Source organism: Ictidomys tridecemlineatus, chromosome 8 (assembly GCF_052094955.1).
Source record: "Ictidomys tridecemlineatus isolate mIctTri1 chromosome 8, mIctTri1.hap1, whole genome shotgun sequence".
Taxonomy (NCBI): Eukaryota; Metazoa; Chordata; class Mammalia; order Rodentia; family Sciuridae; genus Ictidomys; species Ictidomys tridecemlineatus.
In genome coordinates, this window is record NC_135484.1 from 2,948,311 (window position 1) to 2,971,307 (window position 22,997).

The 22,997-nt window shown below is 49.7% G+C and overlaps 1 long non-coding RNA gene across 1 annotated transcript; it reads right to left on the reverse strand.

The window, feature by feature from the left end:
• Positions 1–14,777: 14,777 nt before the first annotated feature.
• Positions 14,778–21,038, reverse strand: LOC120889206 (uncharacterized). Its single transcript, XR_005733103.2, has 2 exons — positions 20,962–21,038; positions 14,778–16,015 (listed from the first exon to the last, which is right to left on the reverse strand). It is a non-coding gene; the product is annotated as an uncharacterized LOC120889206 (long non-coding RNA).
• Between the last annotated feature and the right edge of the window lie 1,959 nt (positions 21,039–22,997).

Here is a 22,997-nt window from a genome sequence, read left to right on the forward strand (position 1 = left end):
GTGGAATGGGGCAGAACTTCCTGAAAGTAGAAGCCAAGGTCAGATCTTGGGAGGTCAGTGCAAGGGGAGTAAAAAGAAAGATAGGTGTGAGAGAGGCCCGTCGGCCCAGCAGGTCCTGTTCCCTGGCACTCATTCCGGCAGGCAAGCCCAGGTGTTCCTCTGGACAACCTGCAAACTGAGCCTTGAGCTGCAATGGTCACAGCGGCCACACGAGGGCGAGCTTGCATCGCCAAAGCCTCTCAGACCTTTTTTTTTTTTTTTTTTAAACTATGTATTCTTCCTAAAACTAAATGATGTATCCCGGCATATAAAGATGAATAAATGTCTTTGGCACTAAGTAGATTTCAAGTTCCTACTTAAACTAGCTCTGCAGTTGAACCCCCAGAAGTTTAGAGGTGGAAAGAACCGTACCCCCTCAGACCTCTCTCTAACTCTGCATGGTGCTGCCCTCCTGCCCGACAAGAACCACTGGCTTATCAAGCCACCCCAGTGGCCAGTACTCGTGAAGATGCCCTGTGTGCCCTGCACTGGTGTGACCACTGTGGGCAAGGTGGTTTCCTCCAGGGGTGCAGTTGGGGTGCAGAGAAACCCAAGCAAGTGGAAAGGATGTGTGGGAGGACGATGACCTGGGCATTCCAGAGAGCCCGCGGATGCCGGACCAGAAACCCAGGCCCGTGTGGTCAGGATGAGGCTGCTGTCCTCCACACACCCTTCCTCCTAGCCTGTGGACACTCCATGCTCACGTCGGAGCACCCAAGCTTCAGGTCACACTTTTGTTTTTGTCAGCTTTCTGCATTTTGGTGGGGGGAGACCTATTTGTGATTTTGGCTTCCTTAAATCCAGTTTAATCAATCTATATTGTCTGTCTGTCCATCCTTCCATCATCATCCATCATCCATCATCATCCATCCATCCATCATCATCCATCCATCATCATCCACCCATCCATCATCATCCATCATCCATCATCACCCATCCATCATCATCCACCCATCCATCATCATCCATCATCCATCATCACCCATCCATCCATCATCATCTATCCATCCATCATCATCATCCATCCATCATCATCCATTCATCATCATCCATCACCCATCATCATCCATCCATCAATCATCATCTATCCATCATCATCCATCAATCATCATCTATCCATCTATCATCATCCATCCATCATCCATCATCATCCATCCATCATCATCATCCATCCATCATTATCATCCATCTTCATCCATCATCCATCATCCATCATCATCCATCATCCATCATCATCCATCATCCATCATCATCCATCATCATCCATCTTCATCCATCATCCATCATCATCCATCATCCATCATCATCATCATTCATCATCATCCATCATCCATCATCATCCATCATCATCATCATTCATCATCATCCATCATCCATCATCATCCATCATCCATCATCATCCATCATCCATCATCATCCATCATCCATCATCATCCATCATCATCCATCTTCATCCATCATCCATCATCATCCATCATCCATCATCATCATCACTCATCATCATCCATCATCCATCATCATCCATCATCATCATCATTCATCATCATCCATCATCCATCATCATCCATCATCCATCATCATCCATCATCCATCATCATCCATCATCCATCATCATCCATCTTCATCCATCATCCATCATCATCCATCATCCATCATCATCATCATTCATCATCATCCATCATCCATCATCATCCATCATCATCCATCATCCATCATCTTCCATCCATCAATTATCATCCATCCATCATCATCCATCACCCATCATCCATCATCATCCATCACCCATCATCATCCATCCATCAATCATCATCTATCCATCATCATCCATCAATCATCATCCACCCATCTATCATCATCCATCCATCCATCATCATCCATCATCCATCATCATCATCATTCATCATCATCCATCATCCATCATCATCATCATTCATCATCATCCATCATCCATCATCATCCATCATCATCCATCATCCATCATCATCCATCCATCAATTATCATCCATCCATCATCATCCATCACCCATCATCCATCATCATCCATCCATCATCATCCATCACCCATCTTCATCCATCCATCAATCATCATCTATCCATCATCATCCATCAATCGTCATCCACCCATCTATCATCATCCATCCATCCATCATCATCCATCCATCCATCATCATCCATCTTCATCCATCATCATCCATCATCATCCATCCATCTATCATCATCCATCCATCAAACATCTTCCACCTATTCTACTTTCCCCCTGGGATCCCACACAGCGTGGATCCTGGGCCTTGCTGCAGCCTAGACCTCCCCCAGGAATTTTCTGGAACCTGTGTGATGGGGGCCCAGCTCTGTTCTCCACAGACTCCAGGCAGCAAGTGGACCAGAGCTGCTGGGGGGCAACAGGAATGGGGCCGGCCTAGGAATGGAGAGGAAGACGCTATTGACCTCAGGACTGTGGGAGACCAGGGAGAGGAGAGCCCTCGGAGCCCCAGGATCCCAGGGGTTGTGCAGGGTCTAGGAAGACATTTGCCATTTGTGACCTCTAGGGATGAGGAATGAGGACAATTCATTGCCGCCAGGGAAGTGCGGAGGTATTTGTTGCTTAAAAACAGGCAACAAATCCCCCAAAGCGCACCTTTAGGATAGACGGGTAATTCACACATCCTCACCTGAAGGCTGCCCAGGAGGGTGTCGAGCTGGGCACCTCAGGCACTTCCTCTAGCTGTCTCTGAGCCTCTCATCCAGGTTGGTTCCTGCAGATAAAATAGTGAGCAAACAGCAAGGGATCCCATGAGGAGGACCCGCACTGGTGAGGGGCCCAGGCTTCAGCCGCCAGGGAGCCAGGGAGCGAGGGTTCCTGTAGCAGGTGCTGTCTTCATCCCCAGGACCATGGGGAGAACCGGAGAAGGTGGACAGCTGAGCCAAGGCGGGCTGCTCCTGCAGAAGGTCCCGGCCGCTCTTCTCTGGTTCCACCCCAGTGTTTCTCAGCAGGTGCTCTCTGCATCTTGAAGGAGAGAGACAAAACCCAGAATTCACCTGCTGCCAACTTGCTAACCATCCCTGAGCTCCCCTTTCTCCTCCTGTGGGGGCCTGGGGGAACCAGGCCTGGCTCACTGCTGGCAGTGGGTGGCTCTTTGTGGCAGTGGGTGGTGCCCTGCAGGCAGCTGTGGCGAACTGTGGGGTGCTGGGAAGCGCTGTCAGAGAGCACCTCTCTGTCCTCAGTGGGCCAAGTTCCACTGCAGGTGGAGCCCTCGGGCAGGCCACCGTCCCATGTGGGTGGGCATGGACTAGGCCCCAGGTCCCCCCTTATTCTAAATGTTAGGATGAAACGCTCTGCACCTCCATCTTTGCAGTCCTGTTTGATGTCTCGTGAGGAAGCCGCCAGAGTCCTGCTGTTAATGCTTCAACAGAGGAGAGAAGATGGTGGGCAAGCTCCAGACCCAGCCTCCGGGGCCACAGCTCTCTGGCTGTTCCTTTTTCTGCCTGTGGCTCTAGGAGCAATAAAGCCGACTCAGCATGGGACGGTGGCTGCTGCAGGCACGGGAGGCACGGGACATGTCTCCTTCCTCAGAAGATCAAACTCACCGCCCGGGCCCTCTTCCTGCTTGGCCACCAGGTTTTCTTGTCCCTGCTGGGTGTCACAGCAGACCAGGAATTTCATTTACAGAGACACTAAGAGAAACAGAGGGGTTCCGTGGGGAGATTGGGGTGGGGACTTCTGGCCACCCAGCGGGATGAGGACAGCCTGCCCCCGGAATGCTGCGGGCTTCCGGGTCTGGATCCCACCTAGGGATGCTCTCCAGCGGAGCTGTGGAGATACGGCTTGGCTACGCCCCTCAGAAAGCACACGTTTGAAACTCAGTCCCCGGGGTGTAGTGTGGGGAGGTGGGCCTGGGGGGGTGTTGCCAGGAGGTCCCCACCCTCCTGAATGGTCAGCGCAGGTCATGAGTGGGCTGGAGACTGTGAGTTCAGTCTCCTGTGCTCCATCCCTTCTACCTTGGGATGCACAGCCAGGGGTCCTCACTGTGCATAATTTTTTTTCTTTGCTAATTACCCAGTGTGTGATCTCCTGTTATGGCAATGGAAATGAGAGTGAAGACAGCTGTGTTTTCTATATTTGGAGTTGAGGGCAACCTTGGTGATATGGGTCCCCTCCGAGTGTGGTCTGCATGACCAGCCTCTCCTGTCTGCCTGGACACACAGCCCCTGGTCACAACCTCACAGTCGGTCAGGGCAGTCTGGTTGGGCCATGTTTAACAGCAGCCTCAGCAGTGAGAGCAGCAGAGGGATAGGGTTCAGGCCCTGGGGGACGCAGACCTTGGGAATCCTGGCTTCTCACTGACCAATAACTTACACTGTTTTGGATTCTTGATGTCTTAACTGTAAGCTGAAGGTCTTACCTAGTGGTGGGCCACGGAGAAGCCCCTGTACTGATCCTCACCCTGGGCTTCCCTGGGTTCCCGTGTGCCATGCAGCCTTGAGAACTAACGGCTCTCAAAGGCCCACCTTCCCTGGGGTGGTCTGAGCACTGCTCAGCGCCCTTCTGGGTCTTGCCATTTGGTACATGCCCTTCACAGCTTGGATTCAGCCTTCAAGTCTAGCCAGCTCTCCCTTGTTCAGACCACCTGGGCGATAATGGGTGACAGTGGCCGAGATAATACAGTGTCTCTTTCCATCCTGGTCCCCTGGCCAGGCCTGTGTGCCCTGCAGCTCAGCCATGTGGCTGTGCTCTTGCCAGTGGATGAGGTTCTGTCCTTGGGCCTGGAACACACTTTCTCCCTCCCGCTATCTGGCACTTGATTGCAGAGGGGCCCTGGGCTCCCAGGAATTTGAGCCCCTGAGGGAAGAGGTGCAGCCCGACTCCCTGCCCACAGCGATGGTCTGGCTTAGCAGTCAGACTCAGCAGGCCACTGCAGCCCAGGAGGCAGCCATGTCCCACAGACACACGAAGAGAAGCAACAAGGGAGACTTTGAACTTTGTTCTGGGAAATCGAGGGCATTGCATTTAAATAGCTTGAACAGTCTCCTCGGCCCTCGCTAGCAGAAGGTGCACCAGGAGGAAAGAGTCAGGTGTGGACCATCAGGAAACACAACAAAGAGACAGGAGCTATCAGACAGGTCCTCCTTGTTGTCTTCCTTATTTCCAATAAAAGAATGTTTTGCTGCTTGACTCTTTTTTTAAAAAAAAAATATTATTTTTTAGTTGCAGTTGGACACAATACCTTTATTTTATTTATTTTTACGTGGTGCTGAGGATGGAACCCAGGGCTGCACATGCCAGGCGAATACTCTACCACTGAGCCACCACCCCAGCCCCGATGCAGCTGGACTCTTAGTGGTCATTTAGGCTTTTTAATTCTTTTTCATTTAAAGTGAATTTCCTGTTCCATTTTCTCCCAGTTTATTTGGTCAGGTGACATTGCAAGCCAAACAGCATTGCTACCGAGGAATAGCATTCTTGTTGGCCACCTGATGTCCAGGCTCGTTCCTGGAAGGGCAGAACCGGCCTCCCTGAGGTGTGGTCAGAGCCTCAGTCTCACCCAGACCTGCTCCATCAGCACTTCAACAAGCTGCTCTGGGTTTTGGTGTGTAGATTGCATTAGAAACTTTATTTTTTTCCCATCTTTCCACGTGTTATCATGTAGAAGTAACTGGTCATCTGTTTTGTGAACCAAGAAATAGAACCACAGAGAAAATTTACTTCCTCCCCCAAATGTGAGTTTTCCCTGGGCTCCAAATAGTTTGATTTTATTTATTTTAATGAAGCTCAGCTCCTGCTTTATTGGTTGCATGTTTGACAGGTTTCAAATCCACCTTCGCTGACAGGCAGCAGCTCACCTGCTGACGGACAGGTCCTGAGAGGCCTGGGGCTGCTCAGGTGCGGTGCTGCGGTCATTACTCTGAGCCTCACCATCACCTCCTGGCCTGCCTCTGACTCGGAAGCCCTTCTCTGACCCAGCTCCAGCTGGGGACAAGTTCTTTCTACTTCTTTCCAGGAGGGCACAGAACCATCTGGAAACTAGCAAGCCAGCCTCCAGGTGTCTGAAATACAGTCATTGTCACAGCACCTGCTTTGAATTTTTTTTTTCCCTACTGGTACCTGACATAGGCCTAGAAATCCCCAGGAGCCAGGGGATGCTGCCCCCCTGTACCCAGGACAGAGGTGGCTTGACTCTGCTTTAAAGAAGGTTGATCAGTTTCAGTGTCCACCTCTAAACTGGCCCTGAAAAGGTGTTTGGAAGTTTTCAGAAATAGCCAATTGTGTGATGTGCTTGGCTTGGGGAAGCTGGGTTGTTTTCTTTCCAAGTGGAAAGTGTATGTGCGTCCATGGAGAAACCTGTTAGTCATCTCTTAAAACCCGGGACCGTCTTTCCTCTGCAGGAAAGGCTGAGGAGTGCTCACTGACCACGAAGCCAAGCTTTCCAAGTGGCAGGAGGTCCACATTTTACACGAGTCACTCCAAATCTTAGTTTGCTTTTCCTAAGTTTTTCCAACAGCCAATAAAATTTGTCCGGAGCCTGCGAAGTGGCTGGTGGCACACCTCTAGATGTTTGAGGTTTCTATTGTCTCAGATGCAGAAGAGGAAAAAAGGAGGAAAAAACCAATAGAACATAGAAAAAACTCACATCATCTGAGCCTCTTAAATTAGGATTGCAAATAGGAGGCTCCTTTGGGGTCAAAGCAAGCCCATAACCAACATGGCGCTGGCTTCCTGAGCTAGCCGGTGCTTGCAGAGCAGCCAAGATGCAGAAGCTGCTCTCGCTTTCACAGTCGCTCTCAACCCTGGTGGCCCTTCTGTGAGTGAGGAGTCGGCACAAAACCGCAGACAGCAGTTTTACAGGCTGACAGGCTGCTTGTTCAGTGGCAGAGTGAGGGTGAGGGCTCACACTGGGTGTGTGAAGCGTGCAGAGCCAGCGAGCAGTCACTCTCCTTCAGCAGTGGAAGTTGTCTCTGGGGACATGCAAAAGGGCTCAAAGGGTGTAAGGGCACGATATTTTATGTTTATTAGATTTTAATTCTTTCAGTGCTTGATTTAGGTACAAACAATTCCTTACTTTTTTTTAAAAAAAAAGACATCAAATGAACGTGTGACTCCATTGCTACTAAGCAGCATTAAATCTTTCACTACAGAGAATGAGATGTAACTAAAAATAAAAACTTTTCATTAACTTTGAAAGTCTGAGAGCAAATGTATGTATGTACATGCTGGTGTACAAGAATATTACATACTCATATACGTATATGTATACATTGTACATTATATATTTGTTACACTGTGTACATTGCATAGATATGCACATGCATTTATTATAATCAATGACTACATGCGTGTGTATGTTGTGTGTATACACACGTGCTACATGCATGCATTTTGCATGCATAAACACACATGCATGTATATTACACATGCATATTGCATGTTTACTAATATTTCTATTAAACAGCAACTTTTGTATGAATGCAAGCAGCAGAAATCTTTACCATATTACCAAAGTTTGAAATCCTAGATTAATCTTCACTATTTTAGAGATTAATTTATTCCAAATTTAGAAACATGGTTTCACAGGGCTTCACAGCTGCACATGAAGCTCCTGCACCCGAGGAGCCCTGTGGTCTGTACTGCCTGCCACTCCACTCAGCCACACGGCTCAGCCAGCTGCAGAGGGTGGGCACCAGTGAGCCACTTAAAACCAACTACCCCTGCCAGAGCTCCACCTCGACATGCTGTGGAGGACAGTTTCAGCATTTTCCAGGAGAATCAGAGTGCAGAGAGTGTGTGGTCGTTACTGCAGGCTGTCCTCAGATAGGGAACCCGACAAAAATTCATTCCCCGTTTTGAGGTCTTTATGTGATCTTTTCTCTATTTTTCTTTCTTGTTTTTCTGTTTAAATGTCTTAATCCTTTTAGTGCCCATGAATCTTTTTTTTCCCAAAATTTGGAGGTTTGCATTTCAAATGCATGGTTAGGACTCTGAATTGTAAAACAGCACCAAAGAAAACATGTATTTTTGCATGTTTTTTAAAAAAATATAAAGGTTGTTGAGTGCCATTGATATACTTATGAAGCTGGAATATGTGCTGGAGAGTTCCGGGGAGACTGGCATGAGGATGTGTGGGGACCAGGCCTGCAGTGAGGGAGCAGGGCTGTGCAGGTATGCAGGAGTGCCCGGGAGCAGCTGAGCCGCCGCAGAGGGCTTGCTTCTCACGAGGGAAGAGGGAAGGGAAACTGCAAGTACCTGAATCCAGATCTTGCCTTCTGCATTGTCGAGACACTCCAACTTTCAAGACCTGATCAGAGACTCAATAATCCTTGGAGAGAGATGTGATTTTCACCCATATTTATAGAAACAGGCAAAGAGGATGATAAAGTGGTACAATATCACTTAGCTGAGCCAATGTTAAAATGCTATAGTCAGAATTCTTTTTTTAATTTTAATTATTTATTTATTTTTAAAAAATATTTTTAGGATTGGCTAACCTCACTTAGCATTATCTTCTCTAACTCCATTCATTTACCTGCAAATGTCATGATTTTATTCTCTTTTATTGTGAGTAATATTCCATTGTGTATATATGCCACTTTTAAAAAATCCACTCATCTACTGAGGGGCATCTAGGTTGGTTCCACAGTTTAGCTATTGTGAATTGTGCTGCTTTAAACATTGATGTGCTCTATATGTGTGATAAGAATTGAATTGTAATGCTTTCTGCTGTCATATATAAATTAAAAAATTAAAAAATATTTTTAATTGAAGATGGATACAATACCTTTATTTTATTTATTTTTATGTGGTGCTGAGAATTGAATCCAGTGTCTCACATGTGCTTGGCAAGAGCTCTACCACTGAGCCAGCCCCTCGTTTATTTATTTCTATCATAGAAGAGAAGATATTCATTTTAAAATTCAGCAAAATGTAAGAAAGAAAAATCTTAATTTATTTCAAAAAGTATTTTCTTGTAGAGTTTTAATGTTACATATTTTATATATAAAACTTTTAAATTATGGTGCCCACATGACCAGCTTGCATTCAAAGCACAGTCTAGCAATCAAAAATAATTAAACAAGAAATGCTTTTCTATACATCAATAATGAATCTGCTGAGAAAAAAATATCAGGAAAACAATCCCATTCACAATATCCCAAAAAAGAAAAAAGAAAAAAAGCAAGGAATAAATCTAACCAGGGAGGTAAAAGACCTCTACGATGGCAAATAGAGATCATTGAAGAAAGAAATTGAAGAAGACCTCCCATGTCCACGGATAGGCAGGATTAATATTGTCAAAACAGCCACACTGATAAAATCAGGTACAGATTCAATGCAAAATACCCACGACATTCTTCACAGAACTTGGAAAAAAGTCCTAAAGTTCATTTGGAAGGATAAAAGATCCAGAATAGCCAAAGCAATCCTGAGTCAAAACAGCAGTGACGGAGGCACCAGCGATACCTGACTTCAAATACAGTAACAAAAACTGCAGGCACGGCGTAAATGCAGACCCATAGCCCAATCCTAGAGAGGGCGGAGACAAACCCTGGCAGACGCTGCCCTCTGATCCTCAACAGTGCCCGACACACACTGGAGAAGACAAACGGAGCTGGGAAAACTGTGTGTCCACGTGTGGAAGAATGTGGTTAGACCTTACCTTTCCCCCTGCATGAAAAGAACCAGAATCCGTACAGCTTTCTCAGAGTACCCTGAGATCACATGGCCTGTGACAGCACTGTCCCTCAAGGCAGGCGGAGGGCCTGAGGTGCGGGAGCTGCCTTCCTCCTCTGAGGAGGTAATGCATGAACCGGGCCTGACTCCCAGCGGGATTCCATAGTGCTCTATTCCTGGCTTCCTTCCACTCCTTCTCCCAAAGGATTTTTTTACTCCAAAAATACCTATCACACAATCAGTTGATGAAAACATACAGGTCCTCAGTAACATTCAGTCAAGGATAAAAGACCTACACACAGCAGAGTCGAGGGCCACAGAGACAGCTGTGATGGGAAAGGACAGAGCAGCCACTCCTCCAGCCATGTAAGGTCCTGACTCATCTCCCCGCTGTGAGTCACTGAACCCCCACCCTAACGGGGCAGTTGCAGGCCGCAAAGAGTCTGAGTATCTTCAATTGCAATTGAGGGTCATGCTGGGTAAATCATGTCCCCTCAGATTCACGTTCACCATGAACCTCAGAATGACATCCTGTTTGAAGTAGGGTCTTTGCAGATGCAGTCAGTCAGTTAAGGTAAGGTCATCCTGGACTGGTGGGCAGGGTGATCCGGTGACTAGGTGTCCTTGTAAGAGGATGCTGTGGACACACACACAAAGCCACGGTGCCAGCAGCCTTGATCCAAACCTCCGTGCATCCAGTCTCTGACTAGACTGGGCTTCGCAGGATTGTCTAATTACTAAGTCTAAATCGCCCTGACCCTTCTCTGTGTGGCAATCCACCCAGAGTGCTTCCTCAGGGAAATCTTGGCTCCATCTTGGCAGTGCTTCTTCAGAACTCTGCCCTGTGAAGGACAATGGCCTTGCTGTCCAGAGGACGGCAGTCACCCTGCACGTGCCCCCAAGGTGGGTGGCCTGCCCACCCCTCCTGCCAGAATGTCAGGGAGCAGCAGCTCCTGCTGCACTATTCTGACTGAACCACACTTGGTGGTTGTTCCAGGTGTCTACGTAAGTCACGTTGGACCTTTGTTGCTAAGGACACCGGTCAGGACATCACAAAGAACCTTCTGCACACACTGGAGGAGCGTGGAGCTAAATCAGTCTGCTTCCTCGGAAATCATCTGTGCTTCCTTATCCTGAGTGCACCATTCGCCAGGTAGTTGATTGTGTCTTCCTCCTTTCCCTGGATGGTCAGAAGGAAGTACAGCCACATTTCCCATGCTCCGGGGCATCTGTTCTGAGCACAACCCCACCCTCCACTGTCTTGCTTTTCTCCTGTTCTGTGTCCCCAAGGTCCTGCTGTTCATTCCCCATCAGATGCATGTCTCCTGGTCTTCTTATCCTCAGACCCTCTGACGTCACTCCCTGGACGTAGTGTTTGTCGCGGGTGGTCATTGCCTGTGAGGCTTTTGCTGTCCCCGCCTTCCTTGGGCGTGCTAGGAAGGTTGCTTTTTACAGAGCAGGGCTCCTCTTGGCTTAGCTGCCTGCAGAATTTTAAATTATTGTTTAAGTCTCAGTCCGAAGGTGGTGGCTAACTTTTGTGAAGTTTTGCAACTCTTAGGAAGACTCAGGCACTATTATTTCTGTGCTCTCTGTCTTTGTCTTCTGTTAGAGTCTGTAAACAAGTCAGGATGGCGCCTGGCATTTTGCAGAGGGAGTGGTTTGTGAAGTAACACCAGCGAGCCATTAAGTGTGGAGATTCCTTATTGGTTGCCTGCTGTATCTAGTTTATGTTAATTAAGATAAGCTGTGTGGAATGTATATATACCCCTCCTGTCCTACAATAAACGGCCCCCACTCCTGCTGTATCAATGTACAACCCCCCGGTTATTTTGCTGCAGCCGGACTGCGGCAGTCTTCACCTCCCAGTGTGAAGGTCTGGTCCATCCTTACCTCCTGAGAAGAATAGTACTGGATGGGGGGAGGGACCGTCGTTGGCTGTGTGGTGGTACATGACCTGTGGCTCCCGAAACTAGGGGTGAAGTGTTTCTTTTCCACTGGTGATGTTAGCTGCTGTCCTCCTCCTCTTCCCTCCCATCTCATCTCCCAGCTGCTCCACTGGACTACAGCAAGGAAATGACACATCTTGTCCCCATCCACCTTGACACACAGCTGATAGAGCCTCATGAGTAACCAGGAATCCAGTTGTTTGGGGTCATTTGCTCTAAATGTCCCTAAAATTCTGAACCTAAAAGAAGTCTTTTAAAATGTCTTAATTGAAACAGGAAGTTACAATGATTTTTAGTGGGCAGCTTCTGGGCTCCTCATTCATGACGTGGCCCTGTGTGTCTGCTCCTGGTGCAGTGGGTCACTCAGAGCCGCGCTTCTCCAGAGCACGGCGTGGCTCCCGTGCCTTCCCATGTGCAATGCAGCAATTGCAGAATGCACAGTGTCTGGGACACAGTCACTTCCTTGTGCACTGAATACATAATTCCCAGTCTGTAAGCTGAGCACACTTACACACCTGTTACACACACTTACACACTGGTTGCACACACTCACATACCCATTACACACATTTACACACCTGTTACACTTACACACCTGCCACGTTTGTTTTCATAAAAAGTTGTTTTTCATATACTGGAGGAGAAGAAATCCAGGGAACAGGACATATGTATAAAATCGGGAGGTACATATAATTCTGATTATTTCAGCTATAGAAGTTTTGTTTAGAAAAATCGGTGGAATCAAGTTTTGATGGCCGAGATATTCATTCCCGTATGCAACAGCATCCAAGGTTGTTTTGGGGGCTGAAAATGAGGTCTAGATAAATCTAAAAATGATCTGTTCCAAGATTCTAATAAATAAACAACTTAAAACTTTTGTGTGTGTAAGAAGACAAATGCCAACTGAGTTGAGATCAGAAAGATTTTAGGAAAGAACAAACTGAGTAGAAAAAAAAGATACTGAAATAAAAAGACACTAACATTGTATTTTAAAAATGGAGACACATCATTGAGAAAGGGGTGCAGCAGCTGAGAGCCGGACCACAGAAGCGGAGCCCGCAGGATCCGTAGGAGGGGCCGGGCGCTGGGGCATGAAGCCCGACCTGCAGGGGGCTCGCTGGAGTCAGAGAAAAGGCCCGACTCGATGCGAGGGTCGTCCCTAGATCCTGGGAGCAGAGAGCAAACCAGGTCACAGCGCCACGGAGCCACCCTACCAAGCCGCCCACTGCTGTTTCTGATGAGAGCAACATCCAACGCGCCCCGGGCGACGTTGGGCAGGTTTCCTAAGTGGAAAGTGGACTGGGTGGACATTCCCAGGGCAGGAAGCGGCTGCCGCTCGAGGGTCCAGCTGAAGGCCAGAGGCGAGCGGCTGGTGGAGACCCCAGCGCTACCGCTAAGGAGGGTGCCGTGCACACGCGCATGTGAGGTGCATTCTGTTTCTCCACGCAACTCTCCACCCACGGGACCGTCAGCACGCACAAGATGTGACGCGACCCATGTCAGCCTTCAGAAAGGAAAGCTTGGAGAGAAAACTCAAGGAGCCTACGAACACGTCGGGAAGTCGCTGCCCGGTTCCTGCCGGGGCCACTCCACACGCAGCCGGACGTGAGGGTGTCTTGGGGTGAAGATGGGCCTCGACAGACCCCCATGTTGGTGGGGAGCCACGAAGCCCAGCGAGGGTGGCACATGGAAAGGGTGACCAGGCTGACTTGAAGGTAGGCGAGATGGTGGAGGGTGGGACCGACTGTGAAGAGCCCCTGGCCCAGAGGGAACCGGGGAAGGCCCACTGGGCGTGGACTTAGATCAGATTGCAGTTGGATCAAACCAGCCCATCAAAAAACATGTGGAAAAAGACATGTGGAAGTGATTACTGCGTTCCACGCAGGACAGAGCATCCCGTAAGAAACCCCCAAACCGCAGCAGGAGGAGGCTGGCGGCTGGTCCCAGGGCAGGGCTGGCAGGGCAGGGACACCCCTGCTGCCCACGGGGACTGTGGAACGTCTCACCACAGACCGTACACCATGCCCTGCCACTCTATTAAGGGTAAGCTAACTGCTGGGACATGTTCAGGCATAATATTTTCTTTTAATCAACATCAAATGAAAATGAGATGAGAAGAAAAACTGGTTCTTTGAAAGTATGCTTTTTTCTTCATAGGGACAGGTTTATTCAAAATTTCTGTTTGGATGTAAGTTATTTTGATTTCATTGTTGAACAATAAACAAAGCAAACAAAAATAAGAAATTTACATGTATTCCTTGATTGGATACTTGCAACATTAAGTATTTATCATTTTTATCTATGTCTGTCATCTGTAGGGCATACTCTGTCTTTCAATAGGACTCCATTGTTCTAGCTAAACTAATTGTAAGAAAATTCTCCCTCTAGTTGAACATGTTATTTGAAAAGTTGTGCAGGCCACGTGTTCTTTTAAAAAAGTCAAGGTCATGAAGGACCAAGAAAGACCAAGGGGACCAGACCACCACTGCAGACATAACCCTGGGTCAGACCCTGGCCCAAATCCTGTCTGCTTGTTCGTTTCTCTCTAAAGAACATTAGCAGAATTCTTGGCAAAATTTGAAATGCATCTGGAGATCAGACGGCAGTGCTGTATCAAGGTTAGTTCCTGACTCTCTGTCATCATTGTGCTGTGGATACATAAGAGAATGTACTTGGGTTTAGAAAACGCACACTGAAGTATTTGTGGATAAAGCAGCAATACACCAAAGGCACCGTGTCTATAACTGTGCAAAGTAGTAAAGGCAAGGGCAGGCCAGGAAGGGAGACCCACACACGTGGGTGACAGCTGAGGTCACTGTATGCCCAAGTGTGGAGAAGGGATGGAAAGAATAAACGTATGTTCTGCACAGTTCTCTAATAAAAATTAGGCAATTATCAAATCAGACTCACAAGAGTCAGAAATTGTGCCAACATTATAGTTAGCTAGGAGTTGAGAGAGTATAGCTACCCATGAGTCCCTGGTGGAGGAGCAAGACTGAGCCCACTGCCTCCATTCACGGGCTCTCACTTGGCTGGAGTTGACATAGGGCTCTAGGCGAGGACAGGGCAGGGCTTCCACGAAGGCGCATTTCCAATGTGAATTATCTCCATTAATTACACGTTTGACATTGATATTTTCCAGTGCTTGTGTACAGTGTAAATCTATAAATTCTGTGTCTGTTCAGCATGAGCGGCCCAGATGGACCAGGTTCCGTGGGCTAGAGCAATCAGTGGATGAGCACGCTTCTAAAGCACAGGTTTGGTTAGCATGTCTACAGGGAGATTGGGTCTGGTCCTTTCCTTCTCTTTCTTTCTCTTTCCTTTGCCTGCTCTGGGTTCCCAAGAGAAAATGAGCAGCAGCTAACCCAGGACCCACAATATCTCTGCTTTGTCCAGCAGTGTCTTGCTTTATATCTTTTTTCTTGATATTCATCTAGTATATTTTTTACACTGAAAAATGCTCCAGTTTGGAAAATGAATCACTGGGTCCTTGAACCTGTAATCATGAATAAATGAATGAACGAATGGCACCAAACTAGGTAGTTTTATGCAAATGATTTCAAAATTTAAAAAAAAATTGCTGGATATGGTAGTGCATGCCTGTAATCCCAGTGACCGAGAGGCTGAGGCAGGAGAACTGTGAGTTCAAAGCCAGCCTCAGGAACTTAGTGAGGCCCGAAACAACTCACTAAGACCTTATCTCTAAATATATGTACATATGTCTCTATGTGTGTGTATGTATATATATACACACACCCCACAACTTTAAAAACCCATTGTGCATTTGACACTATTGCAGTGTGGTGGTGGTTGATGGAAAGCTTTCTAAAAGTTCATTTTACATAACGAGAGTGCCCTGACTCTGTGGCAGGACAAATCTTGTACAGATAAAAACTGCTGGTCAGTGTACATCTGTGGGCTCTGGTGCGGTTGGACACAGGGTGACATTGGTCAAACGAGCTCTGTCTCTGGTTCCGCTGGTGGCTTCTGGCCTCCTCAGCCCTGGCTTCGGCTGCACGGTCTTCCTCAGGTACGCACGGCCACCCTAACCCTCACCAGCTGGAGACACCCCTGCCCTGGAAACCGTCACCTCGTGTCGTGCCTCTTGCTCCGGGTGAGGCTCCCGTGGTGGACTGCCTGCCTTCCCGGAGGGCAGCTGTCTCCCAGTTGCCCTACACATCCAGGCAGCCGGAACCTGCGGTGCAGTCCAGTTCGTGGTCTGCCCCTCGGCTAAGCTGTCGTGTTCCAAAGCGCCCCTCGCTTGGACCTCACTTCACCCAGACGAAGCCTGGACATGAGGACCCCCATGAGGCGCTTATTTGCCGGGCTTGGTCCTGCCTGGGCACCGGGCAGCTTCTGGAAAGGCCGAGCCCTGTGAAGGGAGGAGATCTGCGGAGTGACCCACACCCGTGTCACTTCTCCCTCCAGGATGCAGGCTGCTGAGTGTGCCGCCCAAGTATTTCTACCCGTGGTCCCGAGGTCAGGCGGAAGGGACACCAGGCCTGCCACCACCCCACGTGGTGGACGCCAGGCAGTCCCTCGCCCTGGCTGCCTGCCCTGCAGTCTTGACAGGCACCCCGCGATCGGCAGGTCCCAGTGGCTCTAGGGCCCCCTGGCTTCGAGTGATGACTTTGTGACAACTGCACCTGGCTTTGTTTCTGCCCCCTCTGCCACCCCTGCTGCCCGCCGTCCCTCACCTGTGCACTGCCCCTCCCTGTGGTCTTTGCCTCTGCCCACTGCTGCCTTTGTGTCTCCCACACTCCCCAAGGAAAGGCCTCAGGGGAGCCCTGAAGACCTTTGGCCCAGGCCTCTGATGGACCACTGCCTTTGATTCAAGCCCTGGTCCTGGGTCTGGTCCACTGAGGCAAGGTGCTGGACTCCACGGTATAAAGCATGGTGTAGCCAGCAGCCTTCGGAGTCTTCCAGTTGGGCTGCTAATCCCGTGTCTCAGACGGGTTACCTTCTCTCACTGGTCACCAGGTGGGGCTCTGGTGACTAAAACGGCCGAGATTCACTCCTGCTCACATCTGTAACTAGCAGGCAGACCCCAAAGCAGATCCACAACTGGGTTTTGTGCTGTTGGTGCCTTGCCTCAGGTGTAAGTGTTACTCCCTATAGGGTCAGGATCGGCCCAGTGTCCTCCTGGATGGGTGCAAAGAGCCACAGTCCTTAGTCCTTGTGAGGCAGAGGTTTCAGACTGAGAACCCTGTGCCAGGTGCCCAAGTGTACCAGATTTACATCTTGTCTGTGCCAAGGCACAGGGACCCTATAAAACTCGCCTATTGAATTGCATTTCAGGAATACTATTTATCACACCAAGGACAGTCTGTTAATTAAAGAAATTTCTGTGGAATATTTATGTAACCACGTTTCAAAATCTGACTCTAGCCCCCTCTGAAAAGTAGAGCTATCTGCTAAGAATCCTAGACATTAGATTAAAATAAACTTTGAGGCCCATTCACCCACCACTCAATTCTGAAGTAGTTAAAAATCGATTAAATGCTAGTGACCTGTGTGTCAGGATTCATGTTTAGCTGCTTCTAGCATCTTCAGAGAAGAAAGGGAAAAGGGAGTCGGCATTTCAAGACTCCACCAGACACCAGCCCCCTTCAAGGAGGAACTGAGACCAGCGGCGTGGCTGGTGATGAACTGCGGGAACTGGTGTGCAGGTACCAGTGCCCTGGGGCCACAGCAGAGCAGCTGCCGGACCAGCAGAGACAGACCCACCTTCTCCTCTGTCCAGAAAGCTGCTCACAGGTTCCCTTCTCCTGATCCCACCTTTTTCTACCCCTGGTTTCCCCCATTGGCCTCTTCCTTCCAGTTCCCCCAGCACTCAGTCCTGGGTGGAGACCCTCTCTCCTCCTCACTCAGTCCCCAGCACTCAGTCCTGGGTGGAGACCCTCTCTCCTGTCACTCAGTTCCCCAGCACTCAGTCCTGGATGGAGACCCTCTCTCCTCCTCACTCAGTCCCCAGCACTCAGTCCTGGGTGGAGACCCTCTCTCCTGTCACTCAGTTCCCCAGCACTCAGTCCTGGATGGAGACCCTCTCTCCTCCTCACTCAGTCCCCAGCACTCAGTCCTGGGTGGAGACCCTCTCTCCTGTCACTCAGTTCCCCAGCACTCAGTCCTGGGTGGAGACCCTCTCTCCTGTCACTCAGTTCCCCAGCACTCAGTCCTGGGTGGAGACCCTCTCTCCTCCTCACTCAGTCCCCCAGCACTCAGTCCTGGGTGGAGACCCTCTCTCCTGTCACTCAGTTCCCCAGCACTCAGTCCTGGGTGGAGACCCTCTCTCCTGTCACTCAGTTCCCCAGCACTCAGTCCTGGGTGGAGACCCTCTCTCCTCCTCACTCAGTCCCCAGCACTCAGTCCTGGGTGGAGACCCTCTCTCCTCCTCACTCAGTCCCCAGCACTCAGTCCTGGGTGGAGACCCTCTCTCCTGTCACTCAGTTCCCCAGCACTCAGTCCTGGGTGGAGACCCTCTCTCCTCCTCACTCAGTCCCCCAGCACTCAGTCCTGGGTGGAGACCCTCTCTCCTCCTCACTCAGTCCCCCAGCACTCAGTCCTGGGTGGAGACCCTCTCTCCTGTCACTCAGTTCCCCAGCACTCAGTCCTGGGTGGAGACCCTCTCTCCTGTCACTCAGTTCCCCAGCACTCAGTCCTGGGTGGAGACCCTCTCTCCTCCTCACTCAGTCCCCAGCACTCAGTCCTGGGTGGAGACCCTCTCTCCTCCTCACTCAGTCCCCAGCACTCAGTCCTGGGTGGAGACCCTCTCTCCTGTCACTCAGTTCCCCAGCACTCAGTCCTGGGTGGAGACCCTCTCTCCTCCTCACTCAGTCCCCCAGCACTCAGTCCTGGGTGGAGACCCTCTCTCCTGTCACTCAGTCCCCCAGCACTCAGTCCTGGGTGGAGACCCTCTCTCCTCCTCACTCAGTTCCCCAGCACTCAGTCCTGGGTGGAGACCCTCTCTCCTGTCACTCAGTCCCCAGCACTCAGTCCTGGATGGAGACCCTCTCTCCTCCTCACTCAGTCCCCCCAGCACTCAGTCCTGGGTGGAGACCCTCTCTCCTCCTCACTCAGTCCCCAGCACTCAGTCCTGGGTGGAGACCCTCTCTCCTGTCACTCAGTTCCCCAGCACTCAGTCCTGGGTGGAGACCCTCTCTCCTGTCACTCAGTCCCCAGCACTCAGTCCTGGGTGGAGACCCTCTCTCCTGTCACTCAGTCCCCCAGCACTCAGTCCTGGGTGGAGACCCTCTCTCCTGTCACTCAGTTCCCCAGCACTCAGTCCTGGGTGGAGACCCTCTCTCCTCCTCACTCAGTCCCCCAGCACTCAGTCCTGGGTGGAGACCCTCTCTCCTGTCACTCAGTTCCCCAGCACTCAGTCCTGGATGGAGACCCTCTCTCCTCCTCACTCAGTCCCCAGCACTCAGTCCTGGGTGGAGACCCTCTCTCCTCCTCACTCAGTCCCCAGCACTCAGTCCTGGGTGGAGACCCTCTCTCCTGTCACTCAGTTCCCCAGCACTCAGTCCTGGGTGGAGACCCTCTCTCCTGTCACTCAGTCCCCCAGCACTCAGTCCTGGGTGGAGACCCTCTCTCCTCCTCACTCAGTTCCCCAGCACTCAGTCCTGGGTGGAGACCCTCTCTCCTGTCACTCAGTCCCCAGCACTCAGTCCTGGATGGAGACCCTCTCTCCTCCTCACTCAGTCCCCCCAGCACTCAGTCCTGGGTGGAGACCCTCTCTCCTCCTCACTCAGTCCCCCAGCACTCAGTCCTGGGTGGAGACCCTCTCTCCTGTCACTCAGTCCCCCAGCACTCAGTCCTGGGTGGAGACCCTCTCTCCTCCTCACTCAGTCCCCAGCACTCAGTCCTGGGTGGAGACCCTCTCTCCTGTCACTCAGTTCCCCAGCACTCAGTCCTGGGTGGAGACCCTCTCTCCTGTCACTCAGTCCCCAGCACTCAGTCCTGGGTGGAGACCCTCTCTCCTGTCACTCAGTTCCCCAGCACTCAGTCCTGGGTGGAGACCCTCTCTCCTGTCACTCAGTCCCCAGCACTCAGTCCTGGGTGGAGACCCTCTCTCCTGTCACTCAGTCCCCCAGCACTCAGTCCTGGGTGGAGACCCTCTCTCCTCCTCACTCAGTCCCCAGCACTCAGTCCTGGGTGGAGACCCTCTCTCCTGTCACTCAGTTCCCCAGCACTCAGTCCTGGGTGGAGACCCTCTCTCCTGTCACTCAGTCCCCAGCACTCAGTCCTGGGTGGAGACCCTCTCTCCTGTCACTCAGTTCCCCAGCACTCAGTCCTGGATGGAGACCCTCTCTCCTCCTCACTCAGTCCCCAGCACTCAGTCCTGGGTGGAGACCCTCTCTCCTGTCACTCAGTTCCCCAGCACTCAGTCCTGGGTGGAGACCCTCTCTCCTCCTCACTCAGTCCCCCAGCACTCAGTCCTGGGTGGAGACCCTCTCTCCTCCTCACTCAGTCCCCCCAGCACTCAGTCCTGGGTGGAGACCCTCTCTCCTGTCACTCAGTTCTCCCAGCACTCAGTCCTGGGTGGAGACCCTCTCTCCTCGTCACTCAGTCACTCAGTGGAGGAGGATCCCTCGCGGGAGCCCGGGTGCACAGGAGCGTGCACAGGAGTGTGCACGTGTGGCGGGTCCATCCTGGGGGTCTCCTGGCCCCTCTCTGATGGTGGCCCTTGCTGAGCACCTGCAGCTCACATCCAGCCAAAGCAAAGCCCCAGAAGCCTCTAACCCAAATGGGCATCGCACAGACTCCCATGCTTGGCTTTTCTTTGCCTGGAAGATGAAAATATTCTGATGGGGGGGGGAGAGGAGAGGGAGAGAGAGAGAGAGAGAGAGAGAGAGAGAGAGAGAGAGAGAGAGAGAGATGGCTGAAATGTGAATCACGGAGGGACCGATGCTTACCAGGGCGGTGTTTTCAACTGAAGGGATTTTCTGCCCCAACCACCAGGGTGGTCCAACCGCCATGAGTGGGCTGCCTCACCTCATGTCACCTTGCCTTCACCCAGAGTGGGGACACAGGTAAGCAAGGCTGCTGGACAGAGCCTGGGAGCTTGAGGGCGAGATGTCCCCCCTGACAGGGCGAAGAGAACGGAATTCCCTGGGAGATTCCCACGGGTCAGGTTTGGGAGGATCACGACGGCCGCCTCCACACTGAATTTCTGACACTTGAAGTTTAGGGGGCTGTAAGACTATTGGAATTGGGTGTGAAAGGCGGCAACCACAGAGGAAGGAGGCAGAGAGGGTTCCCCAAGCTCTGGGGGGGGGAGGAGACCACGATGGCAGGTGCCCTATCCAACCAGCTCACCCCGAGAACATCTTCCGTGCACCCGGCGGTGTGACTCATCCAGGGCAGAAGGAAGACTGTGGGAGTGATGGAATCTGGGAAAAAGAGGAAAAGAAGTGTAAAGACAGTTTATCCAAAATAAGCATTTCATTGACTCCTCCCACCAAGATCTCAGGAACTGTCGTAGCCTTGTTTTTAATCGGCACCCTGTACCAACACGAAAACGTGTCATTTAAAAACACAACTTTCTCCTTACCAACCCTCCGAGACACAGTGCCTTTATGGATAAGCTCAGTGCTACTAAGCTCCAAGTGAACATTAATTCCTACTGAACACAATCATTTTCTCTCAAATATAAGAAAAACCTGAAGGCACACTTTTCATGCCATACTAGTTAGGGACAATTCAAGAAAAGAAAATTATAGCCATGGTTAATTTTGAACGCAGATGTAAACACCCATGTAAATAAGATAGAGCTAAGGAAATACAACACTATGCTAAAAAGACATGTAATTAAATAAGACTTACTCATGGGTACAGGACAGCCCACTATCAGGATTTACTACATCCTGAACTACACCCCTGAACTACATCAGCTGAGACTAAAGCATAAAGTTCACAATGAATGCACAAAGAATTCTTGACAAACTTAACACATACTTATGATGAGAATTGTCCACCAGCCAGAACTAGAAAAAAATTCTTCAATGCATTAAAGTCATGTGCCCTAAAAATCATGCATACTTCATACTTACCAGAGGCATTTTAATATCTCCTCTAACATTGTGAGCAAGACAAGCATGCGCACCAGCGCTCCTGCTCTCCAACCTGGTGCTCATACTCCTGACGGATGCTGTGAGGAAAGAAAAATGAACAGGAGATATGAAAAAGCAGATGCCTAAACAAAGGAAAAGATAAAACTGTTATTATTTGCTGATGAAATCCAACTATTAGAACTAGTAAGAGACTCGATAACATTTTCTGATAGAAGAAAAACTTGTAAAATCAAAGCATTTTCTGTTAGGGACAATACTAACCAGAAAATATAACAAAAATACCATTCCAAACAGCAGTCAGCACTCTAGAGTGTTTGAAATTAGTAATTAAACTGGCATTGGTGGCACATAACTGTAATCCTAGCCACTTGGGAGACTGAGACAATGGGATCAGAAGTTTGAGGCCACCCTCAGCAATTTAGCAAGACCCTGTCTCAAAACAAAAACTAAAAGGGCAGAGGGTGTAGTTTAGTGATTAAGTGCCCATGATTCAATTCCCCATTAACACTTAAACACACACACACACACACACACACACACACAAATTAATAATCAATGCATAGGAACTGTACAGGAAAAATTGAAATATGTTGATATTGCAGGGAAATGGATGGCATTAGAGCAGATTATGCTAAGTGAAGCTAGCCAAGCCCTAAAAAACAAATGCCAAATGTCTTCTTTGATATAAAGAGAGCAACTAAGAACAGAACAGGAAGGAAGAGCATGAGGAAAAGACTAACAGTAAACAAAGACGAATGGGGGGAGAGAAAGGGAGAGAGAAGGGAAAGCATATGGAAATGGTAGGAGACCTTCAATGATACACAAAAGTATAAGAGGTTATGATGGGCAAGGGGGAGGGGGGGAAAAGGGAGAGAATTGAACAACAGCAGAGGAGGCAGAGAGGGAAGATGGGAGGGGAGGGGAGGGGAGGGGATAGTAGGGGATAGGAAAGGTAGCAGAATACAACAGTCACTAATATGCCATTATGTCAAAATGTGAGTATGTAACAGATGTGATTCTGCAATCTGTATTTGGGGTAGAAATGGGAGTTCAAAACCCAATTGAGTCAAATGTATGAAAGATGATTTATCAAGAGCTCTGTAATGTTTTGAACAATCAATAAAAAAATATGTTGATAAATGACAAATTGAAATGGACAGGCAACACTGCTCTTTCCTGGGACATGCTAATATTGTAAAGATGCTAGTTTTTTCACAGTGGTGCATGCTTGTAATCCCAGTAGCTCTGGAGGCTGAGGCAGGAGGATTGCAAGTTCAAAGC